The sequence below is a fragment of the Pan troglodytes genome, chromosome 14, assembly GCF_028858775.2.
Source record: "Pan troglodytes isolate AG18354 chromosome 14, NHGRI_mPanTro3-v2.0_pri, whole genome shotgun sequence".
NCBI lineage: Eukaryota > Metazoa > Chordata > Mammalia > Primates > Hominidae > Pan > Pan troglodytes.
In genome coordinates this window covers 100,538,544-100,556,261 of record NC_072412.2, presented here as the reverse complement: position 1 = coordinate 100,556,261, position 17,718 = coordinate 100,538,544, and the positions used below count along the sequence as shown (strand labels likewise).

Here is a 17,718-nt window from a genome sequence, read left to right as displayed (position 1 = left end):
CCATTTCACCTCCAATCCAAGAAAAGCATAAAGATTTCTTTTCAAAGGATCAGGGAGTTATTTTGCCAGGATGAGTCATGTCAACCCAAGAAAAGCTGCCCCTCCAACTTGGGTGACAAATATGTATTGTGCCTGGTATGACTCTAGCATTGAGCTGGTTGCTGTAGTAGGTTATGAAGAAAATAGAATTTGCAATATCTTGAGGAAAAGTGACACTATAAAGAGATCAGGGCCAGGTGCAGTGGCTCAAGCCTGTAATCCCAGCACTTTGGGAGGCCAAGGCAGGTGGATTACTTGAGGTCAGGAGTTTGAGACCAGCCTGACCAACATGGTGAAACCTTGTCTCTACTAAAAACAGACAAAAAAATTAGCTGGGCATAGTGGTGTGTACCTGCAGTCCCAGCTACTCAGGGAGGATGAGCAGGAGAATTGCTTGAAACAGGGAGGGGGAGGTTGCAGTGAGCCGAGATCATGCCACTGCACTCCAGCCTGGGTGACAGAGTGAGATTCCATCTCAAAAAAAAAAAAAAAAAAGAGTGAGAGAGATTGAGGATAATTAAGTACCAACGAGGCAAGGTGATGACAAGCCTAAACCGGGGCAGGGCAGCCAGGTAAGCTCAGGCCACTGGAGAGCAGGCCTGTGTTGCATTTGCCCTGGAGTCTTCAGACCTGAGCACAGGGGATGCCATATTACAGGGGCTGGGTGAGTGGCGGCTTCCTTTCAATAAGTCTCTTGCTGGAAGAACAACAACAAATTAAATAGAGAGGAGAAGGGTGGGGTCATTACAAGTGAGTAAGTAACAAAAGCAATTGCCAGGGGTTGCCAGGGGACAAGAATAAACTTTAGGGGATGGAACCTGAGCCTGGAGCAGGGAAGTCCTAAAGAACATGCTCTTTCCTTAATAGCAGTTCTCTGGTTGAGAAAACCAAGAGCAATGTGGGTGGTAAGAAGTGAGTGAGAAAGGGGAGCTACGAAAACATTCAGGTGAGTGAGTCGAACCTGGTGATCAGTGAGACCGGGGACAGAGAGAGATGGGCATTTCAACCATTTCAACCTGTCTGACCAGACCGAATCACCCACCTATCTGAGCAGACCAACCAGAGGAGGCTGATGTCTTAGGAAGCAGCAGGGTAAGGCTTATCAGTGGAGGCGGAGGGAGGGTGGTGGCAATTGTAGGCATTTCGACTCCAGAAAAACAGTCTGCACTTGATGAAACGGGGTTTCATTCATTTATTCATACATGTGTTCGCTCATTTGAGATGCATTTAGTGTCAATCATCACATTTATTTGGCAAAACACAGTGCCAGAGGCTCCTGTGGATATCAGGAAAATTTGAGATTCTTATAATGGCATGCCAGGCTCTTTATCCCCCAAATATTTGAATCTCTACAGTTTGGGTTACTTGGCCCACATGAGTGCTCACTCCTCTTCTTCATGGTTTACTAAAAAAAGAAAACATCTGGTTCCAGAGAATGGGCTCTGCTGTGCTGCTGTTCCTTGCCGCATTCACTCATTCATTTATTCATTCACCAAATATCCATTGAGCCAAAAAATGTATCTGAAACAATTTAAACTCTGGTGATAGAAAAATCAAGGGGGCACTGGGCGTGGTGGCTCACGCCTGTAATCCCAGCACTTTGGGAGGCTGAGGCGGGCAGATCACCTGAGGTCGGGAGTTCGAGACCAGCCTGACCAACATGGAGAAACCCCATCTCTACTAAAAAAATTACAAAATCAGCTGACATAGTGGCACATGCCTGTAATCCCAGCTACTAGAGAGGCTGAGGCAGGAGAATCGCTTGAACCTGGGAGGCGGAGGTTGTGGTGAGCCGAGATCTCACAATTGCACTCCAGCCTGGGCAACAAGAGTGAAACTTCATCTCAAAAAAAAAAAAAAAAGAAAGAAAAGAAAAATAAGGGAACATCGTTTCTAGCTTTGAGGGGCTCACAGCTAAGTGGCAGGATCAGACATAGCAAGAATAATTATATGAATGCAATCCTTATGCCAGAGGGTGCTGTCAGAACACAGAGGACGAAATGCCTACCTCTGTCTAGAGAGGCTCAGGGAGACCACAGAAGAGCTGGTGTGTAAGTTACGTCTTGAGAAAGTCTGGTCAACCCTGATATACAAGGGAGGCAATGGTATTCTAGGCAGAAGGGCAGCGTGTGCAAAGGGAGTGCTCCTGGTGTTCAGGGAACCGTGAACAGCTGGGTACTGACAGGGTGAGGATGGGGGATGATGCTTGGAAAGGTAGGCGGGTGAAGACCAGGACAGGTCTTGGTTTCATTGAATTTCACCTCCAAAATTTAGTCTCCTGCTTTCTTCAATGTGGTCAAGCTTCACTTTTGTCTCTACCTTGGTTTGTTTGCTAACCGAGGCCCCACCTTCCCCGCTTGACAATTTGCATGTGGCCAAACCACTCCTCACCTCTGATGCCAGCTACTTCATTCCTAAACCTCTGCCATTGTCTACAACCAACTTCTCCTGACTGAAGCTGTGCCAGCTTTTCCACTTGCAGAATCTTGAGTCTCAGGAACTGAAGGGATTTTTAAGATCATCGGACTAGTGGCTTTTTGTCCTTTTTTTTTTTTCCTGCATGAACAGACATGATAGATGATCTTTTCCTGCAAGACACACTACCAATGTTGCACACATATATTTGGCTGCAGCAAATAGGATGAGCAGAAACTCTGTTCCCCCCTTTCCAACTCAAGTGATGCTTAACGGAATGCCAGCAATTGAAAATGCCATTACTAGAGGACTAACACTGAAGCTGCCAGCATTGGCCCCCTTAAATCACAGGTAACAAATTCCCTGTGACTGATCTTATATCTGATCTCAGCCAGTGTTTAATTCCTTTTAAAACACCCTTGGACTTCAGCTTGAATGAGCCTGATGATGGAAATTTCACTCTCTCATAAGACAATCATTCAATTCTTGGGAAGCTTCAACGTTAGACAATTCTTTTTAAATGGAGTAGGAGTCTCCCTTCTATGACTTCAATTCTCTTGTCCTAATTTCATCCTCTGTGGCTACATAGATAAATATAAGCATACCTCTACCTAACAGTCCTTTAAATATCTAACAATGATTATTCTCATAACAATTCCCTTTTTCTAGTTTAAATATCACAAGATATAGTTTCCATTCTTGGGAGAACTTTATTTTGTCAATATAGCCCTTACAATATGACACTCAGAACTAAAACAGTACTTCCAGTGTAGGCATACCAGCAAAACATACATGTGGGACTCTTGCTGTTTTTATTCTGGATGAAATATTTCTATTAATGTAATTCAAGATCTCATTAGTTCTTCTGGCAATTCTGTCTATTGGCCAGTACTGCAATTTTCATTAAGTTAAACCCCTGAAATGATTTTATTTGAATTACCAGTGGTTTAGGTGTCTCTCACCCTCTAATGTTCAGGCATTTTTTAACCTCATTACAGAACTTCACATTTATCCTGATTAAATTCCACCTTATTAGTTTTGCTGATTGTTCCAAACTGTTAAAATCAATTTGAATCTGCGTCCAACATCTAGCATATCAACAATCCTTCCATCTTTGTACCATTACTAAATCTAATAAGCATGCCTATTTTATTCTAGTCCAAATATTTAAGCAAAATATCAAACAGGTGGAACTAAATACAGAGACTAGTGGTATGCCACTAGTGACCATCTTCTCCTTTTACGTTGCATTGATGTTAATTAACATTAATATAATAAAATATTTTAAATAATTGTGAATCCACTAAATCCATCCTATTTGTCTGTTGATATATCATGAATGATATTATCAAAATAATATTATTTTGGCAGTCAAAATATGCAACTCATTTGCAATGAAATTCTTTTGGAAATGCAAATGAAATTTACCATTTTAGTTCAATGCACTCTCATACATGGAAAAGAAGGTCTTTTAAATTCTCACTAAGAGAATGAGTAAGAACAGAAACTATAAAATGAAAACAACTAATTTGTCAAATGTTCATATAGAAAAAAACATCTCAAAGGCAAAAGACAAGCAAAAAACTGGAGAACTAACTGGAACATAGAAAGGGTTAATTTCATTAATATACAAAGAGTGCTCATATGAGTTTATTTTTTAAAAAAGGTGAACAACCCAAAGGAAAACGGGCAAAAGACATGAACAGGCAGTTTATACACCCACAAAAATGGCCAACTAACGCCAAAGAAATGTTCAAAATTACTCACAATTAAATAGCTAGGAATTAAAATACAGATGAGATAACATTCTTCCTCTGTCAGCTTGGCGAAGATTTAACATTTGATTGCAAGCAATGTTGTTAGGAGCATGTGCAAAGAAACTTTCTCATATGATTTATTGTAAATTGGTACCACCTCTGTGGAGGTCAACTTGAGATTATCTGTCAAAGTTTAAAATACATGTACTCTATGGTCTAGCAATTTTGTTTCAGGATTTTATCCCACAAATATGTAGTGGTCCTATAAGGTATAAAGAAATAGAGAAGTTCTACAGGATGGACTGATCTATCCCATGTCAGCAATGTGACCTTTGGCAAGTTGCTTAGCCCCTTTAGGACTCAGTGTCCTCACCTGTAAACTTGGGATAGTGGTAGTCTCTGCCTATTGGGATCTTGTGAGAAATAGAAGAGTTCTTTAGAACTGTGCTGGGCACATAGTAAGTGCTATATGTATGTTCACTTTTTTACTACTGTTATTTAGAAAGGTGTCTATTTCAACCTTAAAAAAGTCCATCAATAAAAGATCAACTAATTAAATCATGGTGTATACATACAATGTGATATTATATGATCATTACAAAGAATTAGGTAGTTTTGTAAATGTTGATTTGAAACAATGTCTAAGTTATACATACACTTACGTAAGAGAAAAAAAGCAGAACGGTATATATATGATCTTAACTGGGTAAAAGATAGGCTATATCACATATATGTGATATGTGCATTATGGTTTTTTGTGAGAATAGACTATTAGTAGTGGTTATAGCTGAACTGTGAAACTGAGGGAGAGAAAGGCTTTTACTTTTCCTTCCTTTTATTTTTTTGAAACAGGGTCACATTGCGCTCTAGCCTGTTGCCCAGGCTGGACTGCAGTAGTGCAATCATGGCTCACTGCAGCCTCAACCTCCCAGGTTCAAGTGGTTCACCCACTTTGGCCTCCCAAGTAGTTGGGACTACAGGCACGCACCACCACACCCTCCTAATTTTTGTATTTTTTGTAGAGATGAGGTTTTCCCATGTTGCCCAGGCTGGTCTTGAACTCCTGAGCTCAAGCCATCCACCTGCCTTGGCCTTCCAAGGTGTGGGTTTACAGGCATGACCTACCATGCCTGGCCTCACTTTCATATTATATCCTTCTGTACTGTTTGAATATTTTAAAAATCATATATATATAGTACTTTTATACTAAAAATATTTCTTGCAATCTATCCAAGGTAATTTTTTTCATGAAAGAGAGGTAAGCATCTCAATGTAACATGCTAGAAAGGGAAAATCAATGAGAAAGACTTTATCTGGGTATCTCCAATATTCTCCAAGAGGTAATGGGGTATTCTGGCACTTGGGAAGCAACAGACACCCTACATCTAATCCAACTGTAAGTCCCATTGGCTCTACTTTCAAACTATATTCAGAATCCAACCACTTCTCATCACTGCAATGACCAGCACAGCAAAGTGAGCCTCTACTCTTGCTTACTTGGATTCCTGAAATAGTGCCTTTCTCTGCCCTCAAAAATCTATTCTCAACAGTGTAGCCAGAGAGGGGTTCTTTAGATGTATGATCATGTCACTCCTGTGCTCAAAATCCTCCAAAGTTTTTCCATCTCACTCAGAGTGAAAGCCCCCATCTTCATAGCATCCTGGAAGGACCGAGTTCATAGCAGCCCGGAAGGAGCAAGCTCCCTCACTGTGCATCTGACATCGGCTCCTAAAGCTCTCCCTTCATTCTGCTCCAGCCATGAGGGCCTCCTTGTTTGTTCCCTAACATGTCTGGCTAGCTTCCACCTAGGACTTTCGCATTTGCCATTCTTCAGCCCAGATACACACAAGGCCAATTCCATCACCTCCTTCAAGTCTTTACTCAAATCTCATTTTCTCCATGAAGCTTACTCTGACCACTCTTCTTACCATTGCAACCCACCTCTCCCTGCAGAGTTGCACCACAAGCTCTCCTTTATTCCACCCCCAACCCCAGTGTGTACCACGCTCTAAGGTATCTATTAGTTTCCTGGGATTGACAGGACAAAGTATCAGAAAGAGGCGGCTTTAAACAACGGAAATTAATTCACGATTTTGGAGGGTAAAAGCCCAAAGTCAAGGTGCCAGAAGGGCCATGCTCACTCTGAGACTCTGGGTGGAAACTTTCTTTGCCTCTTCCTCGCTTTTGGTGGTGGCCACCAATCCTGGCCTTTCCTTGGCTTGCAGCTGCCTTGCTCTGCTCTCCGCCTCTGTCATCCCATGGCCTTCTCCTGCTGCTGTACCCCTCATATTGATCATACTCCTGTGTGACCACATTCTAACTTAACTACTTATATCTGCAAAGACCCCATTTCTAAATAAGCTCACATTCTAAGGTACAGGGGGTTAGGACTTCAACATATCTTTCTGGTCTGGAGGACACAGTTCAACTCATGCCACATATTATATAATTTAATGTTTTATCAGAGTTACTGTTGTTATTGTCTTTCTCTCTGCGTAGAATATAAACTCCATAAGAAATTTCTTTATTTTATTTTATTTCTTTGAGACAGGGTCTCACCCTGTTACCCAGGCTGGATTGCAGTGGTGTGATCACGGCTCACTGCAGCCTGGACCTCCTGAGCTCAAGTGATCCTCCTGCCTCAGTCTCCCAAGAAACTGGGACCACAGTCATGTGACATCATGTCTGGCTAATTAAAAAACTTTTTTCTTTTTGAGACGGAGTTTCTTTCTTGTTGCCCAGGCTGGAGTGCAATGGTGCAATCTCGGCTCACTGGAACCTCTGCCTCCCAGGTTTAAGCAATTCTGCCTCAGCTTCCCAAGCAGCTGAGATTATAGGTGCCTGCCACCATGCCCAGCTAATTTTTAGTAGAGACAAGGTTTCACCATGTTAGCCAGGCTGGTCTCGGACTCTGACCTCAGGTGATCCGCCCACCTTGGCCTCCCAAAGTGCTGGGATTACATGCATAAGCCACCGCGCCCAGCCCAAAAATAATTTTTATTTGTAGAGATGAGGTCTCATTATGTTGCCAAGACTGGTCTCAAACTCTTGGGCTCAAGTGATCCGCCAGCCTTAGCCTCCCAAAGTACTGGGATTACAAGCATGAGCCACACCGACCCCCACCCAGAAGGAATTTCTTTTTGTCATTTTTGTTTACTGATGAAACCCAAGGGTCTGGAGCAGTAGCTTAACTGTTGGTAGACATGTAGTCAATATCTTCTGACTGATACTGGGTATCATCACACGAGTATACTGGTCAGTAAGATCATTCCATCTGCTATGCTCTAATTAATTATCCTGCTACCAAATGTTCTTTGGTTTCTTTCTGAAGAAAACACTGAGCAGCTGGAGAGAGATTCTAGCTATCTAGTGGTAACATTTCTCGTTGAAAACTTATTCTGGACACCCAACCTTCAGTAACTTATCGAAGTTGCCATTTAAGTGTACCTACATGTTATGGCTCTAGCAGCTTCTCTCTAGCAAAACAGAGGGAGATCTGTTCTACCAAACTCATAAGACTGCCGTGAAAGTGGTCTGCAGCTTTCTGTAATGCCACAGCAGCAACCTGCGATCCTGCCACAGCTTTCTTCAGCCTCCTTCCCTGGGGGAGACAGAGGGCCTAACCCCAGTCCTGGATTCAAGGCATGAGCCTATTACAGTGTCCTTTGCACACAAGCACTGTGAATCCCTTTCACTCTGAAAGGGACATATTTCTGTTTACTGCTTCCTACCTCTGGACTCAGAGCTCAATAGACCTATATTTTAGCCCTACTCACAATTTTATTTTCTGTCCTGTTTCTGATACAATGAAGCACTTACCTTGCATTTTAAACCAGGCTATGTTTCTGGTTTTTTTTTTTCTCCTATGTTTCATCTGTCATTATTATACATTTGGAGCTGAGGGAATGAATCATGATCTCTCTGGGTCATCTTCAGTAGTTCTCAATTGTTCATAATCAAAGTTTATTACACAATATAATAAAATGTACTAAGTGAAAAAAAGATGGGTACACACATATCTAAGAGGATATTTCAAATATATGTTCCATAATGAAATAAAAATAAGGCTTGTACTAAATGTTAGATCCATTTAATTGTAAAAAAATTTTTTTGAGAAAGAAATTGCCCTAAAATACTACAATGGATCTGCATGATGGTTTCATAGGTCTGTTTGCTGTTTAAAAAAAGAGAGAGAGAGAAAAAACTTATTCTGCCTTACAACTCAGCCTTTCATGCTTTTGGTTAGTGTGAATACAACCTGGGTAAGCTGATACAACTGAATTTCTGAAAATGCAAAACTAGGGTCCCGACCCTCAACCTGTGCCCCGCAAGGAAAAAGGCGGTGGAGATGCAGAGAAGTAGACAGCTGACCATGGGTGTTTGCAAGGGAAGGGCAGGTGGTGGCTGTGTTTTAGGATGATGAATCTGGATGTGGTATGTGCTTTGGCTTATAAGAAGGGTGGGGACAGAGAGAGACAAGCACAGAGCCAATGAAATCCTTGTCTCAGGGCAATAGGAGTGTTGAAAGAATGGCAAAATTAAATGACATTGCAGATGGAAAAACATCAAGATAGAAGTTAGGGAGTGATTCCCACACCAAATCAAATCATTGCATAAGATGAAATTGGGCGTAAAGACAAGAGGAAGTTATGAAGGAAGGCCGTGTCTTTCATGAGTTAACATTGCTGCTGCTTTGTTGCCACATGGTTCTTTTGACTCCCCCTAAGCTGATGGCAAGCGGGCAGGGAGCATGACGGCATTTATACCCTGGCTTTGTCTAAAAGGAGCAAGCTGAGTTAACGAGGGATCTCATGTTCTTCTTAGGTAGCTCAAATTCCAAGAAACCCTCCACAGCTTTGGCAGCCCAGTTCAAACCAGAGACAAGGCTCTAAGATAACCCAGCAGCTCTGAGTCTACAAACATCACCTCTTTACCCCCACCACCAGCCATGTATCTGGCCGGGTACCTCCAGTCTTTCCAAGGACCCAACTGATGGATGACACGTTAGGGTGGAACTTCAGTGGTATCTCACACTCCTTCAGCTCCCAATTATATATTTTATGGTTTAAAGAATCAGATTTTTTCTGAAAGTGAGTTAATCTTGATTTCCAGAGTATTTGGACTATCACTAAAAGCTGTGGTGGACTATAATTTTAGGTTCTGCTGGGATTTCACAACATAAAAATCAGGTATTGGAGTCCACCCCACATATCGCCCCCTTCCGCGTACAAAAATTGATTTCCAATGGTTGAAATTTACACAATAAAGAAAATCTTCATTTTCAATTCTGCTGATAAAAGAGACAGTATCTGCAACCTCCTCATTAACTGACTTTTCTCTTTTCTTAGATTCACTTCTCGAGGGAATCATTAAACATAAGAGAAAATGATTTGTTCCTATTGATTAGATGACATGCCCATCTGACAGCCATAGTTTTTTTATTAAAGTTATTAATTATGTCATTAATGTAATTTGCAGAATCAAGAATAAATTACTCAGGATCTGACTGTGCTGCTGGTTATGATTTTAAAAAATAAATAAAAGCATCTTTAGAGGAAATAAATCTTGTGAAAACAATAATGGATGAAAAGGCCAACCGCTCACTTTATAAATCACCACAAAGTAAAGGAAACTTCCTCTGATTACTTAAGTGGTGAGCACAAAAAACGTAGGTTTCTCAAAATATCCATTTTCCTATTGTGAGATTCTAAGGGTCATTGCTACTTGCAAGCACTTAGAAAAGATGTCTCATTGTTCATTGAGATTCCTTTCTGATTCTCATAAACATTTCATGGCTTAAGGTTAATAAGTTGTACAGAGTGTGGTAAAGCCAGGCTTGATTTGGGTCTCCCCAAAGTCTCTCCTGAACTCTGTGTTCATATTGACTGGGGATACTGTGTGCTTGTGTAAATCTCAGTAACTTTTCTCTCCTGGTAATGATTGCCCATAAATTAATTATGACAAGCCAGAATTAACTGCTCTGTATCCTGGCTGTGGCTGACTGCAAAATTCCAGCCTCTAAGTGAATGTCTGGGTGTTGAAACTAAGTGAACCTTTGGAATTCTCTAGAAAGAAAACTTGATTTCAACAGGTGCAATGTGTGGACTCTTTTCCCATTAGATTTTAAGGGCCTTAACTGTCATCCCTGCCAGTTCTTTGGGAACACAGAGCTGGTTATGGGTATTTTTTTCTGACATTTGACAGGTGTCCAGCATGGGAAAAGAAGTTTTCATTTTACCATGTGGGAGAAAGTGAAGGTTGGGTTGGCTTCCTGGGCGCATGAGCTATGCAGTCACACAGGATCCTCTTACTTAGAAGCCTCAGCACTTGGTTTAATGTTCTGTGCTGCTGTCTAGAAATTCTTGATTTTGGAATAAGAGGCCCTGCATTTTCATGTTGCCCTGGGCCCAGCAAATTATGTAGCCTGTCTGGAGTGGAGGGCTAGCGTGAAGCATATATTCACATGCCAAAGTATCCTTCAGATTCAACAACCACAACCCATTTGCACAAATCAAAGTCTAAGTGTGGAATGACCGTGTCTCCCATAGTGTGAATTTCCTTTGTTTCCCTTCCTTTCCTTATTACAATCATGGGAAAGTGCTCATGATAGCCCTGTTCATGTCTTTGAGGAGTGATGAGAGATTAAATGCTGAAGATTAATTTTGCTGATAGTGAATAGAAAATTCCTTGGACATAGGTTCTCTATTCTTGGAGAATGAATAGGAGTTTTTGAAGTTCTCTGTTAAGCAGCATGTGCAGCTTTGTTGTGTTGTTGTTTAACCAGTATTAAAAAGTGAAATTATTTTTGTATTTGGCTTCCCTGGGAACACATAATGAGACCCTACTCTTTTTTCAGTCATGTAAAATTAATGTGGTACCTACCCATTATATGGGTAAGAAAACATAGTCTATGAAAAGATGCTCAACATCATTAACCATCAGAGAAATGCAAATCAAAACCACAGTGAGTGATCTCTTCATACTTGTTAGGATGGCCACTATAAAAAGACTGAAAACAAAAAACAAAGAGAAAATAACAAGTGTGGGTGAGGATATGGGGAAGCTGGTATACTTGTACACTGTTGGTGGGAATGTAAATTAGTACAGCCATTATGGAAAATGGTATGGAGTTTCCACAAAAAATTAAAAATGGAACTACCATAGGAGTCAACAATCCCTTTTTTTCAAATTTTTTATTTTTTTAGACAGTTTCGCTCTTGTCGCTCAGGCTGAAGTGCAATGGCACGGTCTCAGCTCACTGCAATCTCCACCTGCCGAGTTTAAGCAATTCTTCTGCCTCAGCCAATGATCCCATTTTTGTATCCAAAAAAAATTGAAATCAGAAGCTCAAGAAGTTATCTGCATTCCCATGTTCATTTCAGCATTATTCAAAATAGACAAGAGGTGAAAACAACCTAAATGCCCATCAATGGATGAATGCATAAAGAAAATCTGATACCTATACACAATGGAATACTACTCAGCCATGAAAGAAGGGAATCCTGTCACATGCTGCAACATGGATGGAAATCGAGGGCATTATGCTAAGTGAAATAAGCCAGACACAGAGAAGCAAATACTACATAATTCTACTTACATGAGGTGTCTGAAATAGTTAAACTCATAAAGGCAGAAAGTAGAATGGTGGTTGCCAGAGCCTAAAGCTAGGGGAAATGGAAGAATTGCTGTTCATCAGGTATAGGGTTTTAGTTATGCAAGCTGGAAAACTTCTAGAGAGCTGCTGTACAATTATGAGCTCATAGTTAACAATATTGTACTGCACTCTACACTGAAAATTTTGGTAAAGCCTAGAGCTCATGTTATGTATTCTTTACCACAATAAAAAAGCAAGCAAGCAAGCACAATCAATTCCTGTCTTTAAGGGCCGCATAGGCCCTTGATGCCTGTATTCCCTCAACACCACCACATTCACACATACAGATAATTAGTCTGGATTACTTTAGTCTAGCCTGGGCACAGTGGCTGATGCCTGTAATCCCAGCATTTTGGGAGGCCAAGGCAGGAGGATCGCTTGAGTTCACGAGTTCGAGACCGGCCTAGGCAACACAGCAAAACCCCATCTATTAAAAAAAAAATTAGCTGGGCATGGTGACATGCACCTGTAGTCCCAGCTACTGGGGAGGCTGAGGTTGGAGGATCACTTGAGCCCTAAAAGGCAGAGGTTGTAATGAGCTGAGATTGCTTCACTGTGATCGAGCCTGGGTGATAGAGCCAGACCTCATCTCAAAAAAAATAATAATAATTAGATTACTTTAGTACAGTTTTAGTTGCTCTAGGTTTACTTTATCCAGAGGATGGGAGGTTTTTTTTTTTTTTTTGTTCTGTTTTTTTTTTTTTCAAGGTCTGGCTCAGTTGCCTCAGGTTGGAGTGCAGTGCAGCAATCTCAGCCAACTGCAACCTCTGCCTCCAGGGCTCAAGCCGTCCTCCCACCTCAGCTTCCCACCTCAGCTTCCCAAGTAGCTGTGACTACAGGCAGGCACCACCATGCCCAGCAAGGTTTTGTATTTTTTTTTGTAGAGACAGGGTTTTGCTGTGTGGCTGAGGCTGATCTCAAATTCATGAGCTCAAGCAATCCTCCCGCCTTGGCATCTCAAAGTGCTGGGATTACTGGCATGAGCCACTGCACCCGGCCTCAGAGGATGGGAGTTCAGTGCAGTTGTTTCCATAAAGGGCTGGGGCTAGGGTATTGGTTACATTTACTGGGCATGCTTCAGTAGCTGAGAGAGGAAGTGCAGTGTTTTTCTGCTGGTAGATTTAGTGTTGGCCTCTTTCTTTTAACTTAATTGGTGATTGGAGGTGTTTATATTTACCTTTGATCTACTTCTAACAGCTGAGGAGAAGTGACAAATTTTCTGCTGCTCTCTATGTCAAGTCCTGTAGTAATTGTCATCCTGGGACCCACATTGGATTTCAAGAGGCCCCTGTCCTTCCTCGAGTGCCTCCTGAACTCAAGAGGTATTGTGAAAGGACTGAGCAGGGCTAAGTTCAGCAGATGGAGTTTATCACATTGGTAAAGTCTTCCACAATGCAGGGTAATGTTTGGAAAGTGTTGCACAGTAAGATTCTTGTACATTGGTTTATGTATATTCCTACCTACACATGTTATAGTTTGCAAAAATGGCCCCAGTCCTTTACCTGTCCCCACTTCATATTGGTGGCCATGTCATTTTTATACCCTTCCATTCTAACACTGGCATTAGCCATGCAACCTACTTTGGTCAACAGGATATTGAGCTGACATGATATGAGTAGAAGCTTGAAAAGCACTTGCATCATTGGGTTGGCTCACTCTTGCTCTCTGTCACCTTCCTGAGAAGGACATGCCTGGGCTAGCCTGCTGGTTAATGAGCTGGGCTGTCCTAGATCAGCCAGTGATAGCCAACTGGTCCCCCAGACTTGTGAACAAGCTGAGCCAAAACCAGCAAATCTGTCTACCAACTTGCAGCCTAGCCTTTGCTGTTGTAGCCAGATCAGTTTAATCTCATTGACTCATAAGCTGAATGTGGGTTGTTATAATCTATTGTAGTTTTGTGATTGTCCTGTAGCCTTATCGTGGCAATAGGCAACTGATCTATATGATATTGTGTTGCAGAATGCACTTTCTATATATTTAGGAGACCAGGAAAAGTATGTGGGGTGATGTCTGAAAATTCTCCTGTGAATTTGGACAGTTAGTAGGTGGAAGTGATTGGCATAACCAGGTGGGATAGAGTAATCAGAGGTGGAAAAAACCCCTCTGCAAGTAGAAAATATAGAAAGAGCGTGAGAACTGTAGTTGAGTATCTGAATAAATCCAGTAACTGTGCTCCTGTCATCTTCTTAGCTCCAGGATCTAATGGAGGGCTTGGCACTAGGAAGGAAGGAATCAATAAATGTTAGTAGAGCAGAATTGAACATTGACTCTCCTGCTTTATTTTCTATTCAGCACATCTCAATCCCAGTCTATAAAATTCAGAGCCACCTGGCTATATGTAGACATTTCCTGAAATGTGTCATTTCCTTTTGATGGTGGCTGAAAGACTGATTGTTAAAAAACGTATTTAAAAATCACTAAATTAGAATGTTGTGTAATTTAGCTTTAAATTTCTCTCTGCTGAACAAATCCATTTAATGGAGATTATGCAAAATAATAGGGTAACTGTTATTTGATAGTAAGTATTTAAAATATTTAAAAGAACAAATGGTTTCATTCACTCTGGCTTCCAAAACAGGCATACATATCTATCCCTAACATTTGGTGCCTTTGAGGCAATATTTAGCGAATTCTGTATATTAAAACACAGTTTATACCTGAAAATAGTTAACTTTATTCCAAAAATGGTTTTATTTTTAAAATAAATGAATTAGATGGCTTTTATTTTCAGCAAGTGCAATTTAGTGAAGTTTCATTACATTTAGAAAAAACGTAATCATGAATTTTTTTGTTCATTTTGGAAGAGGTTTAAAAACTTTAAAAATTTTTGAATTTTATTTGGAAATCTTAAAATTTCCAGAAACACTACCCTGCCTCAAACTACCATCTGATAAGAATTTTTTTTTTTTCGACGGAGTCTCGCTCTATCGCCCAGGCTGGAGTGCAGTGGTGCGATCTCAGCTCACTGCAAACTCCGCCTCCCGGGTTCACGCCATTCTGCTGCCTCAGCCTCCCGAGTAGCTGGGACTACAGGCGCCCACCATCGCGCCCGGCTAATTTTTTCTATTTTTACTAGACACGGGGTTTCACCGTGTTAGCCAGGATGGTCTCGATCTCCTGACCTCATGATCCACCTGCCTCGGCCTCCCAAAGTGCTGGGATTACAGGCGTGAGCCACTGCGCCCAGCCAAGAATGTTATTAGAATGATCTTCAGAGGTTATTTTCTCCCATTTGAAAATGGGTTTGTTACAAAAATCGATTTTGTAAGGTTTGAAAACATTGTATGAAGTCACTTTTTCACTATTTTCTTCCCTACCCAACTTGTCATTTCTTAACCTTCTTGTAAGAAGGAGGCTGCCATTGAGGATTCTGGAATTGCAAAAGGTCCTGATTAGAAAGATGGATTAAAAACTTAAATGTAAAACCGAAAACTATAAAAACCCTTAAAGAAAACCTAGGGAATACCATTCTAGACAGAGGTCTTGGCAAAGACTTTATGATTAAGATGGCAAAAGCAACTGCAACAAAAACAAAAATTGACAAGTGGTACCTAATTAAACTAAAGAACTTCTGCATAGCAAAAGAAACTATCAACAGAATCAACAGACAGCCCATAGAATGAGAGAAAATATTTGCAAATTATACATCTGACAAAGGTCTCATATCCAGAATCTATAAAGAACTTTAACAAATTAACAAGCAAAAAACAAGCAACCCCAGTAAAAAGCTGGCGAAGGAGATGAACAAACACTTTTCCAAAGAAGACATACATGTGGCCAACAAACATATGAAAACATGCTTGGTTGGGCATGGTAGCTCACAGTTACAATCCCAGTACTTTGAGAGGCCGAGGTGGGTGGATTACTTGAGACCAACATGGACAACATGGTGAAAACCCGTCTCTACAAAGAATTAGCCAGGTATGGTGGTGCGTGCCTGTGGTCTCAGCTACTTGAGAGGCTGAAGTGGGAGAATCACCTGGCCTGGGAAGTTGAGGCTGCAGTGAGTCGTGATTGTGCCACTACACTCCAGCCTGGGCGATGGAGTAGAATGCTGTCTCAAAAAAAAAAAAAAAAAAAAAAGAAAAAGAAAAAGAAGAAATGGGGTCCACATCTCTAATCATCAGAGAAATGCAAATCAAAACCACAATAAGATACCATCTCACACCAGTCTCAGTGGCTATTACTAAAAAGTCAAAAAATAACAGTTGCTGGTAAGGCTGCAGAGAAAAGGGAAGGCTTATACACTGGTAGTGGGATTGTAAATTAGTTCAGCCACTGTGGAATGTAGTGTAGCTTTAAAACTTTAACAGAACTACCATTCAACTCAGTAATCACATTATTGGGTGTATACCCAAGGAATATAAATCATTCTACCAAAAAGACATACACATGCATATGTTCATTGCAGCACTATTCACAATAGCAAAGATATGGAATCAACCTAAATGCCCATCAACATAGACTGGATAAAGAAAATGTGATACATATACACCACAGAATACTAGGCAGCCATAGCAAAGAATGAGATCATGTTCTTTGCAGCAAGAGGGATGGAGCTGGAGACCATTATCCTAAGTGAACTGATGCAGAAACAGAAAACCAAACACTGCATGTTCTCACTTATAAGTGGGAGCTAAACATTGAGCACACATGGACACAAAGAAGGCAACAACCGACACCAGGGCCTACTTGAGGGTGGTGGGTGGGGGAAGTATGAAGATCTAAAAGCCACCCATTGAGCACTATGCTTACTATCTGGGTGATGAAATAATATGTACACCAAGCCCCCATGACACACAATTCATCTACAGAACCAAACTGTACATATACACCTGAAACTAAAAGTTAAGGAAAGAAGACTTTTATTTCAACCAGACTGTGCTTTATTCATGTTACATACCTAATATATTTCTATACACATGTGATTTGAGCTAGATCACTGATAAGGGACATTTGTTTAGAGGAAGAATTGTGTATTTGTCCAAATAAATCTTTGAAGATACTGTAAAATTCCATGAAAAAAAAAAAAGGAATGCCCCAGTTGATTGTATGTTTAGCTCTGTACAATTCACTCATGGATAAATGTATACCCAAATATGCTTTCTTGGTTCATAAAAAGTTTAGCCCAAAATAACAAACCAACCACCCCCTTGATATGGTTTGGTTGTGTTCCCATCCAAATCTCAACTTGAATTTTATCTCCCAGAATTCCCGCATGTTGTGGGAGGAACCCATGGGGAGGTAATTGAATCATGGGGGCTGGTCTTTCCGGTGGTATTCTCGTGATAGTTGATAAGTCTCACAAGATATGATGGGTTTATCAAGGGTTTCCACTTTTGCTTGTTCCTCATTTTCTCTTGCCGCCCCCGTGTAAGAAGAGCCTTTTGCCTCCCACCATGTTTCTGAGGCCTCCTGTGTGGAACTGTAAGTCCAATTAAACCTTTTTTTGTTCCCAGTTTTGGGTATGTCTTTATCAGTAGTGTGAAAACAAACTAATACACCCCTCTATCCAAAATAATGAAGCTTTAAAAATGTATACTCATAATTTAAACACTACTAATTTCATTTTGGTATTTTAATAAGAAGAAACACATGTAGAAAATCTGCTGCCTTGATATAAATTCAGCACAAGAATGAGAAAATGTATGGAAGACATTTTAAGAGCCTCATTTAATACTTTTAGGGTCTTAGGTTTCACTCCATCAAAACAAGTCATCTAACTTCCTGGAAAGTTAGCAAAATCATTCCTTCTGGTGGGTATGTTTTCTGAATGCCGAAATACTGGATTATGAGATTAGATTTTATTAGTGTGGGCACTAATTCTATCTAAATCTTATTAAACTTCTACTA

General features: G+C 40.8%; 1 long non-coding RNA gene across 1 annotated transcript in view; it reads right to left on the bottom strand.

Annotated features, from left to right (window-relative positions):
- Nucleotides 1–11,566: 11,566 nt before the first annotated feature.
- LOC129136857 (uncharacterized) overlaps nucleotides 11,567–17,718 on the bottom strand; it is a 175,335-nt gene continuing 169,183 nt past the window's right edge. Inside the window, exons 4-5 of the long non-coding RNA XR_008538871.2 lie at nucleotides 15,845–15,919; nucleotides 11,567–14,082 (exon numbers count right to left, since the gene is read on the bottom strand). This is a non-coding gene — a long non-coding RNA (uncharacterized LOC129136857). The remainder of the gene's footprint in view (nucleotides 14,083–15,844; nucleotides 15,920–17,718) is intronic.